Raw genomic sequence first — 24,167 nt, forward strand, 5'->3', positions numbered from 1 at the left:
GGCAACCTCAGAGCTATCAGTATCTGGGCATCTGTTTTTCTCAATGGTTTGTTTTCATTCCCTAAGAGACTCTTTGAGGGTTAATTTTATGTGTCCACTTGGGTAGACCATGGTACCCACTGTTTGGTCAGACACCAGTCTATATGTCACGTGAATGTTTTTTTTTTTGCGGTACGCGGGCCTCTCACTGTTGTGGCCCCTCCCGTTGCGGAGCACAGGCTCCGGACGCGCAGGCTCAGCGGCCATGGCTCATGGGCCCAGCCGCTCCGCGGCACGTGGAATCTTCCTGGACCGGGGCATGAACCCGTGTCCCCTGCATCGGCAGGCGGACTCTCAACCACTGTGCCACCAGGGAAGCCCCACGTGAATGTATTTTTAAAGTGTGATTAACAGTTAAATCCACAGACTCTGAATACAGCAGATGGCCGGCCGCACTGTAGTGGGGCCTCATCCAAGCAGTTGAAGGGCTTAAGAGAAAAAGGACTCAGAAGATGCAATTCTCCTCCAGATGCCTTCAGACTCAACCTGGGACACCTGCTCTTCCTGGGTCTGCAGGCCGGCAGCCTGCCCTGCATGTTGCAGACTTGCCACCCCAGAGCCCTGTGAGCCAACCCCTTAAAATAAACCTCTCTCTCTCCACACACGCGGTTTCTCTGGGGAACACTCACTAACACAGTCTCCCAGTGTTAATTTCCCCACAGCCCTGGCTCAGCTGGAGGATTTGGAGTAAGGCTACTCACCGCGACTCTCAGTTTGCTCATCTGTAGAATGGGAATAATAATGTCTACCAGGCAGGTTCAATGAGATGGAAGATACGAAAGTACTTTGTAACAAACTGTCTCTGCAAAGTTATTATTTCCAACTTGCAACTTCCCAGAAGAAATGAAAGGCTGTGCCGTCTTCCTCCAGGGCAGGGCTCCCTGGCGCCTGTGGTGTCTTCTGACAGCCCCGTGCCGGCCTGCCTGGCTCCCCTTGTCACCCAGAACTGACATAGTCACATTCTATTGTCATCGGGTCCCCCCCCCCACAAGTTTCTGTGCATGGGAGACAGTGAATCAAGATGTGGTGACCCAGTGGGAAGGGCCAGGAATAACTGTGGGTCTATTCAAATGCACCTGTAACCCGGACATCAGAAGCAAATGTTTCTCAAGCCGCTGTTATCTGTCTGCGAGATGCCATGTCTGATGGGCAACTCCAGGGCTGTCGGATGTCCCGCTGGCTGGTAGCTGAAGGCTGAGCTCTGGAGCTCCGTTCCGGGGCTCCTGGATGACCTTCACAGTCATGGTCTGGAGGTGAATGCGGGCCTCCCGTGTGCTCCGCTCAGCCTCCAGGACAGCAGTGGTGGGGGCCTGACTCAGCCAGGTGGGCTTACAGCACCCCATCCTGTCCTAGGGACCCCCCAAGAGCAGATGCAGGCCCGTCTCTGGCACAGAAGAAACGGGAAAAGCTTCCACACGCACACGGAACCCTCCTTTCCCAGGTCACCTCACATCTCAGCAGGTGTTGGCTTTCTGAGTTAGGGCTGATGAAGAAACAACAGGACATATATTTCTGGGCCTCTGAGGGGCCTGAATCCTCTCCTCCCACCAGCCCTCGGGTACGCGGTGCCAGAATCACATTACATCACAGTGGGAAGTGTCCCTGTAAACATCTGGAAAGTTCATTTGAAATTTAGAGAGAGATGGTCACAGAGACCTATGTTCAAATGAGACCTTCCCCCAAATATAAATCAATAAAACTCACAAAAGCACTTTGAAAGTGGTGCTTGGAGGCATGGGTCTGGGGGAGGGAGAAGGGAAGCAGGAAGCTGGCCCTCTCCCACGCCCATGGCAGCCCTGAGGGTTCCACGGCACAGGTTGGAGGAGCACAGTCTGAGAACCAGCTCTAGACCCCAGGGCGGAGGAGGGGTCTGCGACCCTGTAAGCAGCACAAGGTCACACGGCCCCTGGTTAGGGGCCCGCGGGCCAACACGGGCAAAGGTCAGATGCAGAAAACAAGTCCGACCCATAGCCCCTCCCCCAGAGGACCGGCATCCCTCAGCCCCAAGCACAAACCCCGTTCCACCTCCATTTCTGAAATGGTACCCAGCCCGCGGTGCCCGGAACAAATTTTGCCTACACGTCAAAGCCAGCACGGTCAGAAAGTAATCAAGGTCCCCTTTCCTCCGTCGACTTCTGCTCGCCTCCCCTGGAGCCTGGTCCACGGAATCTGCTCTGGGGACGTGTGGCCAGCAGTTAAGTGCCCAAGTGTGAAAGCGGCCTCGGCCCCTCTGCTTATCAGCTCTGCGAACGCTGGCAGGTTCCCAGCTTCTCCGGACGTCAGTTCCCTCAACCACAAAAGGCACGAACGCTGCCACGTTTGTAGTATGAGTGTGAGGGTGACTCAAATATTTATCACGAGCCTGCGTGTGCCACGTGCGCGATCGTAGAAGCGCAGCAAACGTCCGCTTCTGTGCTGCTCCTCCGGGGCCCCCTGTGTGTCCCTGCGTTCCGTCAAGTCTCCCCCCCTGTTCTCTGCTCACTCCCTGTTCTGCTCTGTCCCGGCTGCCTTGTTAACCCAGCTTCCTGTAACCATTCCTGGGCCGAGGCTCTGGAACCGATGGCCTTGCTCCAAGCCCCTCCGCTTCCACCAGCTCCCCTCACCACTGTGAACTTCTAGGTGCCTGCTGGTTAGAAAACAACTCCCCAGCCAGGTATTCAAGAATTTCTAGAATCTGACTTGACCTCGGCGGCCCGCCTTACTTCCCTGCCCTCGCCACTGTGCTGCCTCCAGGCCAGCCCCACTCGCGCGCGGCTCCCCGCCTTTGCTCCCCTACTTCCGACTCTGCAGATTTTGCACCCTTACTCAGAACAGCGAGGCATTCTGAAACCTGGCCCAACACCCACATTAAAACTTGGTCCTTTCTCTACTATGGGCTCTCAGAGAACATGAAAGGAATCCCAATTCAGAGAACATGAAAGGAATCCCAATTCACAGCCGCAGCCCTTCTGAGAATTTCCCTGCCTCGGCCGGTCCCCTTTCATCCTGAAGCCTCCAGCTCTCCTCCCTAAACTCAGTCTCTGGTCCTCCCTGAGACCCCACTTACCACCCAGGCAGGCTCCCCTACCTCCTTCCCTGCCCCCCCATCCCGAGCCTTCCCAGTCTGGAGAGGCTGGAAACACTTGCCCCAGACCCCTGGAGAAACTCCCCCCTATCCCCTGGGGGTCCCCTCCCTCCACGGGGAGTGGGAGGCTCCCTGGGAACTGTCTGTCTATCCCCAGATGAGAAATCCTCACGGATAATGTCTAATAAGTAGAATTCTCCACCTCATTATAAATGTATTGACTGTAACGCTCCATGTGGACAATGAATCCCACACTGTCTTAAGGCCATGTAACTGGTTCTTGATTACGTCTCACCTTCCCAAGCAGATGACGAGCCCCTGAAATGAGTGGAGGGCCTCGTTTCCCTGGATGCCCCTTCCCGGCTTCACCCAGCGTGTTGTGGAGACTCCATAACACTCGTCAGACGGCACAAAGGAAAGCTGTCTGCCCTGCAAGACACACACCTCCCCGTCCCCATGTGCCTCTCTACGAAGTCTCAGGGTAAATCACACTGTGGCAGGCACGAATTCCTACCAGATCACAAGGATTCCAGCACGAGTTAACAGTGCCCAGAATATGCTTTGTGATTCCTTCCACCCTGGGGTTCTCAGACTGTCATTAAACACATAAAACGCAGTGCAGATCAGTGTGGACTCTGACATCTGCTGAGAATCACACGCAGGGTGTGAGCTCCAGGGAGCACCGCCGTGCAGAGCACCACGTGTGTGCCCACACAGTCCGAGCCCAGAGTTCGCACGCGGCGCCGTGAACATCTGGTGTCGGAATGTAGCTTCTCCTTGGATGAGTAGGTTTTAAATACCGAGCTATGTTAGGTGTCTCGTGGGAGACAGGGATGCCGTAAATTAGAATTTTTCCAAGGTTACGACTGTGTTACATATCACAGGCCCTCAACACATACTTATTGACTAAGTTATGTTGCAGGAATATTTATAACTGTTGAATGTCTCAAACCAGTCATTTTCCCATGCTTATTATTTTAAAAGATAATCTTTCCAACATTCTTTTAAGGGAGGCTGACATTGTGTAATTAAATACAATGTGACATAGTGTAATGCTGATGTTTTCTGGGAAGAGCTGTTAAAATGCTATAAAAGGAAAACATTCTGATCTGGAATGAGACAGCGGCAGATCCTTAAACGATGCCCATCCTGTGTCCCTAAGGCAAGCCAACGGGTTTTACTCTGAGTGTCTTGAGGTCAACAAGCAAGGTTGTCGAAATGATTTTGTAAAAAGTAAATCTGCCCAGGAGGCAGCAGAGTCCCACTCAATGTACATCAAGAAAAGATGTGCTGGCCTCATTCATTTGCTGTGATCACTTGTGCCTTGGGAGTAACAAGGAGAAATGACAAAGCAGAGACGGGGTGTTCTGAAAATGTGCAAACAGTGAATGAGTCCGTGGCAGTACTAACCCTTCAGGTACTTGATATCAAATTCCCCCGCAGCTGCAAGAAGGCTTTTACAAGGAGAGTTGAGAAGGAGAGGGAATGGATTCTGTCCAGCTGCTTTGGGACAGAAGAGGCACAGGTCCCTAGGATGGGCCTGGCCCACCCACTTCGCCTCTGCTCGCCTTCATTGTTGTTTTCAGTGTGCGAAAACATTTCTCACGTATTTCAACGTCGGATGAATTTGATCAAAACCCTTCCCAAGAGCAGGGCTCCCGCCTTCTACCAGGTTCTCTGAGTGAGTGGCATGGCAATCCCGAAGTCTGCTGTCTGTTTAAGGGGTTGTTTGAAAGTCTTTCGCTCAGCTTTGCCTCTGTGGCTTGGAAACCGCCTGTAGTTTCTCTTGATCGATGTTTACCTGTTGACGTACAGACTGGTTAGACAAGTCCCAGATTCTACTCATTCAAACGTTGTGCTTCAGATGTAAAATGAGGCTTCTGTTCAGCTGTGTCTGTGTCAACAAGAGCTAGACTAGTGGGAGCATTCTCAAGAAAGATTTGTACACTCTTAAGAAAACTTTGAAAAATTAAAGTGTTGCCTGCACACAGTGGTCGGTGGGTGGACAGCGCTACGATGTTTCGAAATGTTTTTAACTACAGGTCTCCTTTTTTGCAGAAATTGACAAAAGCACTTACCAGTGAGTGAGAAGGAACGGGAGGAAGTGGAGACGTGGAGGCCCTCAGGGACTCGTGGAGGCCCTCAGGGCCTCGTGGGGCTCAGCGTCCATCACTCGCTCCAGGAGGGGCATGAAGAAGCCCTGTCTGGCCTCATTCGGGCTTGAAACCCAGAGTTGTTTGCAGCCTCTTCCGAGGTGGGGTAAGGCTGGGGAGAGTTCTGCAGCCCTTAGAAGGCCTCTTCAGCTCTCCGCTTTTTCTAAGCACAAAGATTCAACGCAGGAGGTTGTGTGTCTCTCATCCTGGCTTCACAAATAGTTCACAAGTGAGAAGGTTTTGTATTTCATCAAGTTCAGATTTTATTTTATAGTTTAACTTTCCACTTTTGTCTCTGCTTCTGGCACCGTCCTCACCCCCATAGCGCTGTGCATCTCCCCAAACCCAGCAGGGCTCTGGGAGAATGTGAAGGGTTCAGTTGCCAACAGTGATGGGCAGAACTGTGTGAGATGGCTTTTCGCATCAGCCCCACCAAGAACACGTTAAAAAGAAAAAACTGTATCGTGTCCCACACCGTTATCCTTACTTAACTGTGTAGATATTTAACCTCATTTTTATTATTGCAGAGACACAGGGCTCTTCATATGCACAGTGATCAACATCATTACTCAGATGATTGATAATCAATTTTGAGCTGAATAGATGCAAGGACAAAGCCCCAGGGCAGACCACAGTTCTTCTCAGTTGGCGTTGAAACTCCATTAGGCCAGCTATGAGTTCACCTAAGTATATTATTTCTGACTTTTTTATTCTTCCCCTGATCCTTAATGGAGATCAATGCCTGACCGAAGTTAATGCAGGCGGCATTAAGACATTAATGTAAGACACCACCTAGTAAGACATCATACTCAGGATGAGGTGCAACTTTGGCGTCTTCTTTTAAGTGAGCCAATGCTTGTTACTTTCTTTCCTAGGCAGTCCCCGAACATCTTTTTACATCTAGACTAAAACTGTCCACCAAAAGACAGTGAGTTCCCTTATCTGTAGTCTCCAAGATGACCTTCATCTCCACTATGAAAGCTGGGCCCAGGGATTCCCTGGTGGTGCAGTGGTTGAGAGTCCGCCTGCCGATGCAGGGGACACGGGTTCGTGTCCCGGTCCGGGAAGATCCCACATGCCGCGGAGCAGCTGGGCCTGTGAGCCATGGCCGCTGAGCCTGCGCGTCCGGAGCCTGTGCTCCACAACGGGAGAGGCCACAACGGTGAGAGGCCCGTGTACTGCAAAAAAAAAAAAAAAAAAAAAAAAATAGCTGGGCCATCTGTCTGTCTCCTGGAATCTCTCTCTCATTCTTCGAGATTCCACAAAGATTCCCTCCAAGAACTTCACAATCTCATTTCCAAGATCTTTTAGATCATCTGAGTCAGACAGCTTATCCTCTGTTACAGAAAGCAGGTATTGTATTATTTTCTGACTATTTGGGATTTCATTTCTCACAGGTAGGGCTGTGTCCTTTCTGTATGAACACCATTTTTATATAAAGGAAGAGGAAAATAAAAAAATAACTGAGGCATTCTGGGTTCTTCTCCATCTGTTAACATTATACCATCTGCTCCTTGCTTCTTGCACCAAACAAAATGAAGCAAACAAAATCTCAGATGATTCTGGACTAAAGCTCTGTGACCCTAACGTCAGATAAAAGGAATGCGGCTGAGGGTTTTATGGATTCGAAAGACAAAATATGCTGGGGACCTGGCTTGGGCACAAGGGCGGCTTTCTCTTGCTCTCTCCCCAGGCCTGCGCCAGCCGCCAGGTGCTCACAAGAAGGAATGGAATGCCCTTGACAACCGCACAGGCAGAAACCCTGCCAGTCCTGCACCTTTTCCCCACATGAAGCAGAAGCTGCAAGCTACCATGTGGGTAGGAAACCCTGCAAGGCCCCAGGTCCCAGGTCTGCTGCATCTGAACGAGGGGTGAAAATGAAAGCCACTGCACTGCGCGATCACTGAAAACTCTCCAAAAGGGTAACTGGTCAACTGACAGGTGAAATAAATGGAATGCTAAAAACTACCCCAAGAAAGGCAAAAAAAAGAGGAAAAAGAAACAAAGAACAAACAGGGCAAGTAAAAAGCATTAGGAAGAGGGTAGATATAAGCCCTGCACATTCATAATCATGCAAAACATAAATGGCCTAAATGTTCTGATTAAAAGGCAGAGACTCTCAGATGAGATTCAAAAGAGCAAGGCCACCAACATGCTGCCTGTCGGAAACCCACACTGGAAAGCAGCTTCTCAGTGTCTCATACCATTAGACGGCTCTTCCTGCAACCCAGTATTCCATGCCTTGGCACCTACCCATGGGAAATGAGAACATATGTGCACACAAGTGCTGTATGTTTTGAGTAAAGCAGCGTTAGTCATAACAGGCAAAAACTGGAAATGACTGAAATGTCCATCAGCTGCTGAGTGGAAAAACAAATTGAAGCCTCCTTTTCAACACAGTACTGGAAGTCTCTGCTAATGCAATTGGATAAGAAAAGGAAATAAAAGGTATATAGATTGGACAGGAAGAAATAAAACTGTCTCTGTTTGCAGATGGCATGGTCATCTATGTAGAAAATCCAAAAGAATCATCAAACTCTTGGAACTAATAAGTAACTATAGTAAGATTGCAGGATACAAGCATAAAATACAAGTCAATCACTTTCCTATGTACCAGAAATGAGCGAGTTGAATTTGAAATTTAAAACACAATATCATTTACATTAGCACCCAAAAAAATGAAGTACTTAGCTATAAATCTAACAAAATATGAACAAAATCTGTACGAGGAAAATTACAAAACTGATGAAAAAAATCAAAGAAGAACTACACATCATACGTCATCAGAGAAATACAAATTAAAACAACAGTGAGATACCACTACACACCTGTCAGAATGACCAAACTCTGGAACACTGACAACACCAAACGCTGGTGAGGAAGGGAAGCAACAGGAACTCTCACTCATTGTGGTAGGAAGGCAAAATTGTGCAGCCACTTTGGAAGACAATTTTGTTGTTTCTTATGAAACTAAACATACTCTTATCATATGATCTAGCAATCATACTTCTTGGTATTTATCCCCAAAAGTTGAAAACTTATGTCCACACAAAAACTTGCACGTGGATATTTGTAGTAGCTTTTTTTTACCATTGCCAAAACTCAGAGGCAATCAAGATATCCTTTGGCAGGTGAATGGGTAAATAAACGGATATATCCAGACAATGGAATATTATTCGGCACTAAAAAGAAATAAGCTATCAAGCCATGAAAAGACATGGAGGAACCTTAAACACATATTACTAAGTGAAAGAAGCCAACCTGAAAAGGCTACGTTCCAACTACATGACATTCTGGAAAAGGCAAAACCATGGAGATCAGTGGCTGCCTGGGGTTAGGTGGGAAGGATGATTGGCAGAGCACAGAGGATTTTAGGGCAGTGAAAATATTCTGTATAATATAATGATGGATAAATATCATTATATATTTGTCCAAACACATAGAATGTACAACACTACACGTGGACCCTAATGTAAGCTATGGGCTTTGGGTGATGAGGACGTGTCAGTGTAGGTTCATTAAATATAGTAAACGTACCCTCTAGTGGGGATGTTGATAATGCAGACACTGTACCTGTGTGGGGCAGGGGGTATATGGGAAATCTCTGTAATTTCCTCTCAGTTTTGCTGTAAGCCTAAAATTGCTCCAAAAGAAATCTTTAAAAAACTTTTGGAGTGATCTATCTTTTGCTGTCTTGCTGATGTCAGCAAACATTTTGTATTGACTGATGCTGTGATGGTCATTTGATGTCCTCTCAGATTAGTACACTGTGCACGTTTCTTACCTTACCTTCCCAAGTAAAATCATTTTTCTGCGGAAAGTTAACAACTGAACTTTGGTCCATGGCTCCTACCATCAAAAGGAAAAGGGCCCAAGCTATGTGAGGTAAACTCCCCTCAGAATGAAAGCTGGGAACAAGAAGCAGTCTTTTACCACTTGGACTGGGTTTCTGGAAATGCTATTACTGAGTATATTCACTGGCCATTGGCGTCAGTGTGAAGTCAAGTGGCATCCTGAATTTTCAAGATGAAAGTCCTTCTTCTCCGGCTGGTCAACCTGGAAGCGTGGCTGCAGGAAGCGACCTGTACCTGGGTATCTGATGCCACAGAGGCAACTGTCAATCACCTCAGATGATCCCAGATAACACGCCAGGTGCCTTCACTCTCACCTGGAATACTTCCTTTTGCCTTCTCCCATCCTTCCTCCAAACGCCTTGTCTACAGAAAAACTCCACTTATTCAAGGAGATAAACAAATAGGACTTTTAAGGAATCAAGAAGAAGCATCCGTTTAATACACACCAGCTAGTCTAAAATCAAACCTCATGGTCAGCCTCCTGGGGAGAGAGAGACGATTGTTAAATGTCCTCAGAGTTTCTGGTCTCATGGATAAGTAGATGTCTTATAAATTCCCTGAAGAAAGGTCAAGCCTGTCACTTTCAGTTAAAAAGGAAGGTGCTGCTAAAACACGCTATGTGGTCTGGAAGGAGAATTTCTGGGGTAAGGAGGTCTGTCAGGAGCAACCCTTATTTCCCTCTTCAAACCCACAGGCTTTGGTATAACTAATCCCTCCTAACCAGAGCAGACATAATTCTCTTCACATAGTGTCCATCGACTCTGCATCCGGTTGAGTCATTTCCCAATATTGTTTCTAGGATGAAAGAAAAAAAGTCTCCAGACAGACCAGAGAAGAATTAGGTCCAATTTTAATCTTTACTTTCCCTGGACTGAAAAATCCATGATTCCAAAATCAACCCAATATTGCAGCCAGGTGCTTATCCTTAATTCTAACTAATTTCCTACCCACACCAAGGAAAAATAAATAAATTTTAAAAAGGGAAGTAAGACTTCTAAGTTGACTCTGGCTATGTCGGCAGCTCCTCTGGGTCTTTAATGCATCCCAGGACTCAGATGACAGAGACTTTCAACCCTTTTAATCCATAGAGAGTTTTCCTCACAATGATTTGTTGACAAGGCAATGTCTCTGTACTGCTTAAAGCCAGGGAGAGGGTGTACAGTGGAGATCACAGACACATGCAGAATCACATCTCACACTGAGGCACTGTCATGGAACGCCCCTCACCTGGCAGCACTTGGGGGTGGGGGTGACAGCACCTGCCATACCTGAAGCTGAACCTTGAGTTTGGGTAGTAAAATGATGCCATGCTACGCAGAGGTGAGAGCCCCAGAGCAAAGTCCAGTCTGCACGTCTCGTGAGAGTCTATTTTTCAGTAAAAGTAGTCTTGGAACATGGGATGGTGGAAAGAGCAATTAGCTACCTGGCTGTGGGTAAATCAGTGAATGTCTCTGAGCTCTGCGTTCTCATCTATAGAATGGCAGTCATCCATCCATCTCACGGGGCTTTGTGAGGGTTCCACGAGATAAGGCATAACTTACATCAGTTATGGAGTAGGTTTCCAATTTTAGTTGAACGTGGATCAAACCCCAATCACATTCATACTTTCAAATGAGTCTGTCTTAGTGTAGTAGATTTAAGCAACGTTTTTGTGGTTCCACAGACTGGGCTACCAGCCCAGATCTGACACTTACTATATGAGCATTCTTGGGAAAACAAAATTGTGTGCCTCATTTTCTCCTTTTATAAAATGAGAATATCAATAACTACCTTATCAGGTCAGGAAGATTAGTATGATAAAGGATGTAAGCTTCAACATGGTAGATACCAAAGAGTAAAAGCTGAAAGTATACTAATTTGCTATAATTATAGGATAACCAAATTATATCTCTAGATATCTCCATATAATTATAATTATAGGATGCTCCCCAAAAGGAGAGGCCTTCATCTCTTCATCTCAGGAAGATGAGAGCATTTAGGTCATCTGGCCACTGGGCTATTCGGTCCTCCAGGAAAGGTAATTTATCCAGTAACCCTTAAAGACACAGAAAAATATCTGAAAAATCTGAGTAGTAACTTTCATTACCAAAATATTGTGGATAAGATAAGCTGAACCTACTACATATTTATATCAAGAAATTCTGAGTAAAATGTATCAATCATTCTTTTAAGTATACAGCAAGCAACGTCTACAGAGGTCAGGAATACAGGAGACTGAAAAGCAATGAGGGTGGTCCAGCTGTAGCAGCCCTGGGGGAGGCTCTTCAGGGTCTTTTGTGGTTCTATATAAATTTTGGGATTATTTTTTCCACTTCTGTAAAACATGTCATTGGAGTCTGGATAGGGAGTGCATTGAACCTGTAGATAATTTGGGAAGTATGGACATTTTAACAATATTAATTCTTCCAATCTATGAGTATGGGATTTTCCATTTATTCATTCTTTAATTTTTTTAAAATAGTATTATTAAAAGAGTTCAGCAAGGTTTTTGGATACAAAATCAATATACCCCCCAAAAACCCAATTGTAGGATATCCAATTGCAGAAAACATGGGGCGAGAGGGAGCAGACTTACTGTCCTGCCTGAAACCATCAAAACAAAGATAAAAACAAACAAAATATTTAGAAAAACAGTGAACAGTTTTCAAAACTGGACATAAAGCAATGAAGCAGTGACCCTGAGAGTTGAGGAACAAACGATGTAAGCCCTATACTTGCCCCAGCTTACCGTGTGAGAGTTCCCAGGCCACGGTGTAGGAAGGGGACCCAGGGAGACCATGGAGGATTCCCTGAGTGGAAGGGTTGGAGGTGAGAGTACTGGAGAAAAAAGCAGCTGGGATTCAAGGAGAGAGTATCAGAGACAGAGAAGAACCAACAAACAACCCCAGATATGTGAAGGGTCTCCCTGGAGTATCCAGCAGAGTAATGATCGACACATCCATCTAAGGACACTATGTGAGGCCAGGGAAAGAATCTTGGGGAAGCATCAGAGGGAAGAGTGGCTGGTGTCTGCACAGCCTAGAGGGGTGCCAGACCAGAAAGGGGCATTGGGTAGAAAACACAGAAGGGTCTTGCCTCAGTAGTAGGAAAAAATTAGCCTTTCGTGACTCTGGTCCTGCCTAACAAATATTAAAAACGAAACCTGAAAGGAACAAACTGTTTCCAAGTAACAAAACTATGTCTCAAAACAAAATTCAAGAATACCTAGGGTTTCCCTGGTGGCGCAGTGGTTAAGAATCCTCCTGCCAATGCAGGGGACAAGGGTTTGAGCCCTGGTCCGGGAAGATCCCACATGCCGCGGAGCAACTAAGCCCGTGCGCCACAACTACTGAGCCTGCGCTCTGGAGCCCACAAACCACAACTATTGAAGCCTGCGTGCCTAGAGTCCGTACTCAGCAACAAGAGAAGCCACCGCAGTGAGAAGTCCACACACTGCCACGAAGAGTAGCCCCCGCTCACCACAATCAGAGAAAGCCCGCGCACAGCAACGAAGACACAGTGCAGCCAAAAAATAAAAATTAAAAAAAATTAAAGAATATTTATAGGAATATAAAAATATCCAGCACGCAGCAAGGCAAAATGCATGATGTCTGGTGTCCAACCAAAGATAACCAGGCAGGTAAAGAAGCAGGACAATGCAACCCATAGTGAAGTGAAAATCAGTCAATATAAGCAGACCCGGAAGTGAGAGAGATGCTGGAATTAGCAGACAAGGACGTTAAAACAGTTACTAAAACTGTACTCCACACGCACAAAAAACTAACTGGAGACATGGAAGACATAATAAAAACGACCTAAATCAAACTTCTAGAGATGAAAACTGTAATGTGTGAGTTGAAAAATACACTGGGTGGGATTGGTAGAAGATTTGACATTGCAGAAGAGTGAAATGGAAGCTATAGCAATAGAAACTGTCCAAAATGAAACAGAGAAAGGAAAAATAATTTTAAAAATGAAGAATGGCAGTGAGCGGTGGGACAACTTCAAACAACCTAAGATATGTGTAACTAGAATGCACGAAGGAGGGGAGAGAGAGAAGGTACAGAAGAGCTGGCTGAGGATACGACGGCTGAAGAGATACATGCACCCATGTTCACTGCAGCATTATCCACACTGGCCCGGATATGGAAACAACCAAGTGTCCACTGATGGTGGAGTGGATAAAGAAAATGTAGTATATACAAAAACTGGCATATCAGTCAGCCATAAAAAAGAAGGAAATCCTGCCTTTGTGACAACATGGACGGACCTTGAAGACATTACGCTCAGTGACCTAAGTCAGATGGGGAAAGACAAATACTGTATGATCTGACTTATACGTGAAATCTGAAAAAAAAAACTCACAGAAACAGAGAACAGATTTGTGGTTGCCAGAGGTGTGGGGTAGAGGGTGGGTGAAATGGGTAAAGGTAGGAACTTCCAGTAATAAAATAAACAATTTCCGGGGATGTAATGTACAGTGTGTTGACTGTGGTTAACAATATTGTACTGCTCATTTGAAAGTCGCTAAGAGAAGTAAATCTTAAATTTCTCATCGCAAACTTTGTAACTGTGTGGGGATGGATATTAATTAGACTTACTGTGGTGATCCTTTTGCAATACATACAAACAACAAGTCATTATGTGGTACACCTGGACAATTACAATGTTATATGTCAATTATATCTCAACAAAAGTGGGAAAAAAGAAAATCTTATGAATGGAATACAGATGACATCATATCAAAATTTGTGAGATGTTCCTAAAGCAGGAAGCAGGGGGCAATATATTGCACTAAACACTTATATTTTAAAAAAGAAAGATCTCAAATCAGTGATTGACTTTCACTTTAATAAACTAAGAAATGAAGAACAAATTAAAGTAAACAGAAGATGGGAAAAATTAACAGTCAGAGCTGTAGGGGAGGAGGAAGTTTTCCTCAACCCTCTTATGGTCTCTGGTTGGGTCTGAAAATTGAACTGACAAAGGCAGATTAACAGGAGAAAAGCACGCACATTTTATTGAATGTGAGCGAAGGCCCTGAGAAATGACCAGAGCGGGAAGTCTGCGCCTTCCAGACAAAGAAACAATAAACTCGCGAAGAAGTGACAAGTCAAAGTGCTCTGGGCTTGGAGCAGTAAACGGCGAAGAAGTGCTGGGAAGATAAGGGCGAGTTTATGAGGTTTGTATATGGCCTTGTTGGCCTTAAACTCCTCAGCTCCAGTGAGGAAGAGGTTCCCCCCACTCCTGGTGCAGGGAGGGCACCTCTCACAGGGGAAATTTATCTCCTGCTTTTAGGGAAGAAGGGTGAGGAGGGCGAAGGTCAGAGTGAGCTTCCTGCTTCTGCCATGTTAAGATACTCAGTATGTCAGGGTGCCTTATTTGGGGTGGCATGTCCTGGACCCCATCAGAGCAGAACTCAATGAAATAGAAAACAGGAAAATAATAATCACTGAAACTGAAACCTGATTCTTTGAGCTGATCAATAAAATAGATAAACTTTTAGCCGGATTGATCAGAGAAAAAAGGAGAGAAGGCACAACCCAACGGCATTACAGTTGAGATGATGACATCCTACACAGGCCACAGGTAATGAAAGGATGCGGGAGTATGTCAACATGTGAGCCAATAAATTCTGGAATTTATGTGAAATGAACAATTCCTTGAAAGACACAAACTACCAAAGCTCACTCAAGAAATGTAGGCATCTTAAATACCTCTCTCTCTCTCTCTCTCTCTCTCTCTCTCTCTATATATATATATATATATATATATAAAAGTGAATCTGTAGTTGAAAACCTTCCCACAAAGGAAAGTGCAGTGTCTTCACTGGTCAGTCCTACCAATATTTAAGAAAGAAATAACACCAGTCATACACAAACTCTTCAAGTATACTGAAGAAGAAGGAACCCTTGACAACACATTCTGTGAGGCCATCATCACCCTGATACCAAAACCAGACAAAAATTTGATAAGGAATGACAAAATTTTAGACACCCTTTGTGATAGTGAGATTGGAAATATGTAAATTTCTTCAGGAGAGAAAAATGGATGACTATAGGGGGATATATCTACATTTGAAGACTGGATGGGCAGTGTTGCAGTGAATGAACCAAAACTGCATAAAGCTAAAAAAAATTGAGTTAATATTGAGTTAAATAATATTGAGTTAAAAAAAGTAGATTTCTATAAAATTAGAATTTTTTTTTCTTTTTGCAGTACACGGGCCTCTCACTGTTGTGGCCTCTCCCGTTGTGGAGCACAGGCTCCGGACGTGCAGGCTCAGCGGCCATGGCTCACGGGCCCAGCCGCTCCGCGGCATGTGGGATCTTCCCGGACCGGGGCACAAACCCGTGTCCCCTGCATCGGCAGGCGGACTCTCAACCACTTCGCCACTAGGGAAGCCCTAAAATTAGAATTTATACAAAAACTATACATACAGTATGATGACACTTAAAGTTTTTAAAACACACAAAATAATTACAGATTGTTTATGCAAACATACATATGTAATAAAGGTATAAAACACACCAGTGGATGAGAAATACCAAATTCAGAATAATGGCTGCCTTTGGGGAAGCAGGAGAGGACTGGTCTTAGGGAAACATCACATAGCATGCTTTGATGGAATATGTGATGTTGTATTTATTTTTTTAAGCTATGTGAAGCAAATATGGCTAAATGATAAAAACTGACAAAAACTGGTCAATTTAATTGGTCAAAATTGGTGTTTTACAGCTCTTCTTTATATTATTTCCTACACTTTTCTGTTAGGCTTGAAATAAATACCCCATGATAAAGCCATCATGGTTTGGAAAGTAGGTTAGCAGATGTGTTCTGCAGACTCGCTTCTGGCCTCACAAAGAGGCCGCCACACACCCAGGAAGCCCCTTTATGTGGCTTGGACCACGAGGCAAATGTTCTCTCACACCATGCAGGGGTCTAATTTACTGAGATGCTCCTGGGTCCAGGCTGACTTTGATTCCCTGATGGGCATCTGCTTTTAAGAACGCTCCCTTCATGACCTTTGCGCTGTGCCAGGCTTTCAAAACACTTCCCAGATCACGCCTTTAACTGTGACCCTCCTAAAGGAAAAAGACACAGAGCCGCGCAACCAAAGTAAACTCATCTGATGCTCGAGAATTTCTGTTGGAAAGATAGACGGGTTTAGACTCACCAAAGCTGATCTTTAGACGGTTTCAGAAAGAAAGTCTCCCTTGGTGAGAGATGGGCTCTGGTGGGGTGGTGCCCGGGGAGATGGAAGACGTAGCTGATGCTTCTGGTGGGATAACCCTTCGCATCTTCCCCCCGTAATTGTTATCGAAATACTTTTCCTCCTTAATTTGGAAGCTGCTTAATCTTCTTTCAGCACGTCTCTTGGCAAAGCTGCCCCGAAACACAGGCAGAAGTTTTTGTTAATAAATCTCACATTTGTCTCCATCAATACATATAAATTACCTCTCCCTCGGGGCAAAGAGAGGGACTTACATAAATTTCCCAGAAAAAAAAAACAGGATGATGAGATGATTTCCTCTGCTCCCAACAAGATAAAAAATAACAAACATCACACCTTTTCCTTTTTCGCCTGGTAGAAAACGGAGATTCCAGACTGGCCTAGATTCAACTGCTCCTGAGTCCTTTCACATTCATGTCAAACTGCTTCAGCCTTTGTTCCCTACAGCCAGGATTAAAAATTTAAAACTTCCAACTTCTCTCTTTGTTACTATATTATTATTTTTTAATAACAGTGTGACTGGGGGCATGAAGCAGAGGCTCGGGACTCCTGGGAGAGGGGGGCCAGACCCGCCTTCTGAGTCACACCCAGCACCCGGCCAGGGGCCTGGGGTGTCTTTGGGAGGAGCGTGGTTTTCTGAAGGGAAGCCTCACCCAGATGTTATTTGTAATAATTACAGAGATATTAGACACCATTTCATATAAGCCCTTCTTACAACTGCTCAAACTTCCTGTCTATAACACTTCGGGGTTCTTTTGCAAAAAACAAACTTAATTTAAGTTATAATGTTTATTTTTAAAGTATGTCAGGTGCAGAAACTGTGGAAGAATACAGAAATCACTTGCAGTAACGGGAGCGCTAAGAGACAGTCACCAAAGGTACGTATTTTTTTTCTTAAAGGCTCTCCCGGTGGGTTCGTCTCCCTTCAGCCTTGGTGGGGTCCTCCAGGGCTCTTCGAGGACACTGTTTCTCATCCTTCCAGACGCACGAGAGGGGCGCTTCCCGCCCTTTGTGAGTCGGATGTGTCTGCGTGTGCCGTCTCTGCATCGTGCTTGGCTTTACGCCGAGTCCGCGCTCACGGCCCTCCCTGGAGGGGGCCCCTTGGGCCCAGCAGAGAAGGCAATCTACATCTAAGGGAGACCCAAGGTCCGAGCAACTCAGAGCCACCTGTGGTTTTCCAAACTCAGGGCAGGTGTCCTCACAGGTGAACGGTCCTCAGGGTTCCAGTGTCCACCCAACCTGGGCAGGAAGGGGACGGAATCGCTCGCCCAGGCTGAGAGCAGCCCTGGGGTCCACAGTCGGCAGGATGCTGCTTGCTCCCTGTAGGCCCCTCCGGCCGTGGCCTTGGGGTCAGGGTCAAGGTCAGGGCCAGGGTCAGGGTCAGGTTTAGGATTTGGAACTCGGCCTAGGAACAGGAGAAAAGAAGGAGGGGCAGAGCCTAGTGATGGTTTTGTGGAAACACCAGGCTGTCAGGTCAGGTGCACAGCTGGGCATCGCTCAGCCCGCTGAGCCAAGAGAAAGGGCTGGGTGCACGTGGTCACTGGGGCCTTCGGTGACGGGCCGCCCTGCTGTGGGGACGGCACCGCCCAGCGCCCAGCAGCGGTGACGGGGTCTCACCTGCCAACGGGAGGCGGGGCTGACAGCCGTTAACAACGTCTTCCATCAGTTTCTGCTTTGGCTTAGAAGGCGAAGAAAGAGAACAAGGCCTCAGCTCCTCAGGGAAACAAACACAAGCCCTATTTATGCTGTTTCTGCTCCTCCATTAAGAAGGCTGCAGCGTTCAGGAGTTAGCTCTGCTTTGGGGCAGCAGGTACGTGGCAGCATGGGAACTGGCGCTCCGGGTCTGCCCTCCCCCTCCGCATGTCCCGCACCTTCCCCTCTCCTGCACCCAGAGTCACCCTGTGGACCCCGGGGCCCTGTGGGACAGCAAGGACTGTCCAGTGTCCTGTCTCCGTCCCTTCATCCCTCCAGGAGCCCCTGGAGGACAGCACGGAGGACTCGAGTTTTGTGTTTTGGGGGGTTTTCCTACAGTTGTGGCAGTCCTGGGGTTCTCCCCAGCTGGTCAGGGCAGCCACGGTCATGGTCCCTTATTTGTGACAGGGCCCCGCCGAGGGGGTCCCTTCCTGCGCCCGACACCGCCCTCCCAACCCCCTACCCGAAGATCCGACTGCTCTCTCCTCCCAGCACCCAAGCCTCAGGGGCAGAGAGACAGGAAGGACCCTGTGGACGATTTAGGGAGAAGAGACGTCTCCTTAGGATAAAACATGGCAAACCTTTCTCAGCTGAGTTAAAACTTAGCTACAGTCACACTAAATCAAATAAAAATAACATCGGCCAGTTGGTAGCATTTTTTTGCGAGCCAGGCCCCAGATACGGGGTTCCTGTGCTGTGTCATCTAGTCTCACGCCTGGATGGGCGGCCTGGAAGCTGCCGGCGTCTGAGCCTTTAGGCGGAGGCAGAACTTGAACCCAGACCGTTGAAGTCTGCCCCCTGTGCCCTTAAGTCCTGTGTTTGCTGCCTCAACGAGAAACAGCCCTGGCTTCCAGGTGTGTTCTGAGTTACGCTGTCGGCCAGGTGCAGCCACGGGGTGAGGGTCCCGGGCAGCACGAGGCCGGCGACACCCAGTTCCCTCCTCCAAGCCGGGCTCCTCCACTGGCTCCCCAGGAGAGCGAGGCCGGCAGCAGCCTCCGCCCCCTCCGCTCCTGCTGTCCTTTGCACACAAGCTCCTGCTGTCCGTCTTCTGCTGTTCGCCTGTGGTTTTGCAGGTTTTGTTGTATTTTTCAAAACAGAGACATCTACATTCTGAACAAATTTCATCAAAAATTGATTCCCAGCAGAGAGAAGGTGCAAATCAAAATGGAAATGCTTGAAGCTTGCAGGCGGCTTTACATTTTGGAGCAAACAATCATAGTTTTCCCTTTAGAATGTGGCCCAGCATCCTGAGAAAACAGGTCACCATGGTGATTGCGCTGTGTCTGCTGCATCCGGAGCAGATGACACCAGGTCCTCTCCTAGCTAAACAGTCCACGTTAGAGGACAATTCCTTCCTTATTATTGCCTGATATCGTGGTGGTATTAACACCCAATGCTCGCCTCACCTTTAATGAGGTTTTCATTTTCGTAGGCTCGATAGAAATCGACTGACGGTTAGAGAAAATTTCATCGAAGTGATATTTGTGCAAAATACTTGGTCTGAACAGAAGAATGACTTTCGACTGTCCTTGTTCAGATAGCACGGAATCTGGATTAGGTTCGGTCAGGGTCCATCAGAGGAAAGAGTTGGCTTTAACTGTGTCTCCAGCTGCCTGTGTTCTGAGCAGGGGAGGGGGCTCCCAGCCCCCATGCGTTCTGGGCGCCTGGTCTACGCGGCACCTCGGGCCTCCATCGCCCCGCCCAGTGTCTCCCCTCTGCTCACACATGCAGGTGTGGCCAAAGCAGTTCTGCCCGGTTTCCCTGCCAATACCCTACTTTGAAAGCACATCGCTATCCTAGTTGCAGTGGATGGTCATGTAGTTACTATTATCCCGAAACTGTGAGTGCCAGTGGGAAGACGGTGTCATTTGTTCAGGAAAACTGACCTGGGCTACGCTGGTTCATCGGGCCTGAGAGCCCTACCTGCTCCCAACAGAGCGGGAAGGAACCACGGGGCTTTGGACTCGGCACATCCTGGCTTTGGGCAGGGAGCGGCCAGAGGGGAAAGGGAGGCCAGCAGCCTTCAGCTGCTGGAACATCGTGGCGAGATCGACTGGGCCCCCACTCGCCAGTCGCAGCCTGTCCGCTGGTGTCTTGGGGACAAGTCCCACCACCCTCACCTCTGCCCCCTGGAGCTAAGAGCAGGGCCGGGAGCTCGGGTCAGCAGCTGTGGCCCGCGGGCCGGATGTGGTCCAGGCCTCCACCTGCGGGCACAGTTAGGAATGGCATCTACGTTTCCTCTTCAGTTCCCATTTCTGTCTGACAGGGAGGGAGGCCCAGGGATCAGAGTGCATATGACGCCACATTTCTTCCCTCCCTCCTTCCCTTCCTTGTTCAGGAACTGTTCTTACTTAAACCTGCTTTTCCTGGTTCCATCCATCCACGTGGGGATGAAAGGGCCGCATTTTTCCAAAGTCCGGTGTGCTCATTCCATTTGACTTACCGATGTAAGTGGCCTGGAGTTGTTTTACATTTTTAAAAGGTTGGAAAAAATCAAAAGAAGAGAATATTTCATGATACAGACAAGTTATATAAAATTCCAGTGTCCAGAAATAAAGTTTTATTGGTGCCTGGCCACAGTGACATACGGCTGCATTTGAGCTGCAGACAGCAGACTTGCACAGATACCACAGCGACCCTGTGGCCCAGATAGCTGACAATGTTTGCCCTCTGGTCCATTTCAGAAAACAATCTGCCGACCCCTGGCCTGGAGTACGCAGGCGTTCCTGTGTAGACGGAAATATCCCATCAGGGCTTGTCCCGGAGTGTTTTCCTGATTGATGGGCACTGTTGATGCCAACTTTTGCTAAATCATTTGACCTTTCTCTTTAATCATTTTAAAAGTAATATACATTTGTAACAGATTAAAAAAAAATATGAGATGTATATGTTGCAAGTCATTTTTAGTAGCCCCTCCTACCCCCCACCAGCCCCGTCCCTCTGCGGTAACCACTGTTCACATCCCAGTGTTTTTTCTGCTGAGACACAGACTGTCATTATCGCTCCTTTAGGAAAAGGGATTGTGCACGCACGAAGCTCTGCCACTCGTTTTGTCTCACTAAACACTGGACATCCCTTCAGATCAATTTGGACATCATTGCTTCAATATTTTTAATAAATGCATAATATTCCATAGCAGACTTGGAATAATTTATTCAACTCTGCCTCATCCATGAGCATTCAAGGTCATTACCTTTTTTTTTTTTATGACTTTAAGTTCTGAAAATAACAATTTTTTGTATTCTGGTGTTTCTATACTAGTGCTTTTATTCTGTAGGATAGATTCCTATGAGCAGGATTGGTAAGTCAAAGAGAACAGGTATTTCTCACCTTAATACACAGTATATTGCAAGATTTCTTTCCAAAAATGGTAGTAGCAATTCACGCTGGCTAGTAAGGACACAGGGCAATGGACATCTTTCACCTTGGGGCTTGAATATTTTTTTGCCTTAAAAAAAATTCTCTCATAAAATGCAACTCTTTTTTTTTTTTTTAAAGATAAATTCACATTTTAAGGCTTAATGGCTTGAAGAGAGCAGTCTAGGTTAGGGGGCTTATGCTGCATGAGGAAGACTTTCTTGGGATGGAAGACCAGACGCCAAGCCAGGGCCCATCTGCGCCCGCCCGGTGTGGGCCCTCACCGGGTGTCTGTGAGAAGGCGGGGGGGCGGGGTGAAGGGATGTGACAGACGTGTGCCCGGACAGGGCTGGGGGCTGGAGAAAGAGGACAGAGCAGAGACGGGCCCTGCCGCCAGGCCCGCCCTGGAGCCATGCCACCGCAGCTGCTCCGAACCCCACCTGCTGGATGGCAGCCGACGGCTGACCATCGCTGATTCTACTGGGTGTAGAAAGAACACATATTTTGTTTCTAAAATTCAGCAGCTTCTTTAAAAAAAAAAAAAAAAATTAAAGTAAGTCTCCATTTTAACAGATCCCTTTGCTCAAATAAACTTCAAATGTTTAACTAGCCTGGCCTCGCATTCCTGGGTGGGGTAGGGACAATAATCGTTGTATTTATTTTCTTTTTTCTGTAAAAAAAAGGAAGGTACAGAAACCTTAAGTGATCTCATTTCTCTTCAAAGAGCAAATCAGCCTTGCAGGCAGACTCTGGAGCCCACCGTGAAGGAGTCAGAAAAAGCACGTGTCTGTTCCCGGAACTTGTCCCGTGCTTCGCGCCTTTGCTTCTGCTCTGAACCCCGACCTGCTCTCCTGCTCCGCTCGGTGCTGGCCCGGCTCCAGCGCCGTCTCCACCACCGGCTGCCCGGGGCCCCCCAGACGGAACTCAGGCCCCGAGCCCTGTGTTCCCACCGGGGCCTCCCCACGGCGGTGTCCCCTCCCCAGTACCCGGCCTTGGGAGGGTTCCTTACCCCTCTACTCAATGAATACAAAACTAGTTCCTACGGCAGAGGTGGTTCTAAAAGTTAGACGAAAGAATGCACTTAGACGGTGCTTCCCCAGGAGCCATCGCTAAGAACAATCATTATTCGTGCAATACTAAGGAACAGCGCACACTCACAGTGCGTTTCGGGTGGGTGGGCCCTGGGCACCCCCTCTCCCTGGGGGACGGGCAGCAGGACTGAGTCAGGCCTGCACGACGGGCCCCTGCCCCCCAGACTGGGGTCCCCGATGCCCCGCAGGCCTTGTTCAGAGAAGTAGGAACACCCGCTGCATGCGCCCTGCTCTCCGAAAGGCCCATCGACATCTGGGTCTGTGCACGGTGGACTCAGCTCGAGAGGCTGCAGTGACAACAGCCCAGGAGGGGACCGAGTTTGTCCAGGTTGTGCCCAGACCAACCTTGGATGAGAAGCTCCTGTTCCTTCCTCAGCAGGCAGCGTGAGGGCTTCTGTGCCGCCTTTCTGAAGACATGAGAAACCGTACCCAGAGAACTTTCAGGTTTCTGAGAAGACTGGCACATCTGCATACGTGTACATGTTTTCATAATTTACTATTTTCATTTTCTCGGAACAACTTTGGCCAACAAAAAATTAATCTGCATCCTTTGATCTATTTAGTCAACAAATAGTTATCACATGCCTACCACATGGCTGTCAATTTAACTGTCAAACCACGCCCCACCCACCCTCCAGGATAAATAAAGAGCCTCCCAGGGCTGGCGCTCCTCAGAGGTGCTGATTCTCGGATGGAGAGGGGCTATTTACTGCCAGACCCTCTTCCAAATGCACCCCAGGTGTAAGTTTATTCAGTCCTCGTGACAAGCCTGCGAGAAGACTTAAGTACCCCTGTTTCACAGGTGAGGAAACCGAGGCACAGAGAAGTGGAGGAGCCTGTCCAGGGTCACCCAGCTGCTAAGTAGCAGAGGCAGGATTTGAACCCAGGCAGTCTGGCGCCAGCTCTGCGCTCTTAAACGCTTTGTTACGTGTCTCTGCTACAACATACAAATGGTGAGTGACTGCATGGAGAACCAGGTGGGCCTTAGCTACGAGTTACGGGGATGGGTGTGGGACAGAGGGCGAAGACTTCATGCACGTCCACGAGGCCCCGTCAGCTTGGCACTAAACGTGTAAAGGGTGGAGGAGAGAGAGGTGAAGCCCGGGAAGGTGGTGGAGGGGGCACATTGCTGCCCAGCAGTTAGTGTGACAGCAGCGCCCCTGGACGCCAGGGGACAGAGCTCGCGAAGGAAGGTGGAGTTTAATAAGGGATCCGAGGGGCCTGAGCGTATTCTTTGAGCAGCACTTCAAATGTAGGCACTCGCTTCACTCCAGCCAAGCCTGAGGCTCCGTGCATACGAGGAAACCTGCTTCTTTTTCCCCTCGGCCACGGAGGCGGTTCCAGGCCAGCAGGAATTTGGCTCCAGATACCACCGGAGAGGTGCACGTGACACCACCACTGTCCCGCAGCGGCCAGGAGCTCACGGTGCTTTTGTCCAATTTCATCTCAGATGCTACTGTGCTCCTGAACAGTAAAGACACTTGGTAACAGAAGAACCCAAAGGCTGCACAGATTCAAGCTGAACAGACTCAGATTTGACTTAGTCCCCAGACTGCTCGAGAAGGAAACCAGAAGCTGTGCTGGTGAGGCCCGTCAGGCTGAGATGGTGAGGGAGCCACTGGGGGACCCGCGTGGGGTGAGGGGCACAGCCCGCGTGTAGCCGCGGGACAGAGAGACCCAGGCAAGGCCAGAGTCACGGTCTCC

This window comes from Grampus griseus (assembly GCF_964374135.1).
Source record: "Grampus griseus genome assembly, chromosome: 13".
In the NCBI taxonomy this organism is placed as follows: Eukaryota; Metazoa; Chordata; class Mammalia; order Artiodactyla; family Delphinidae; genus Grampus; species Grampus griseus.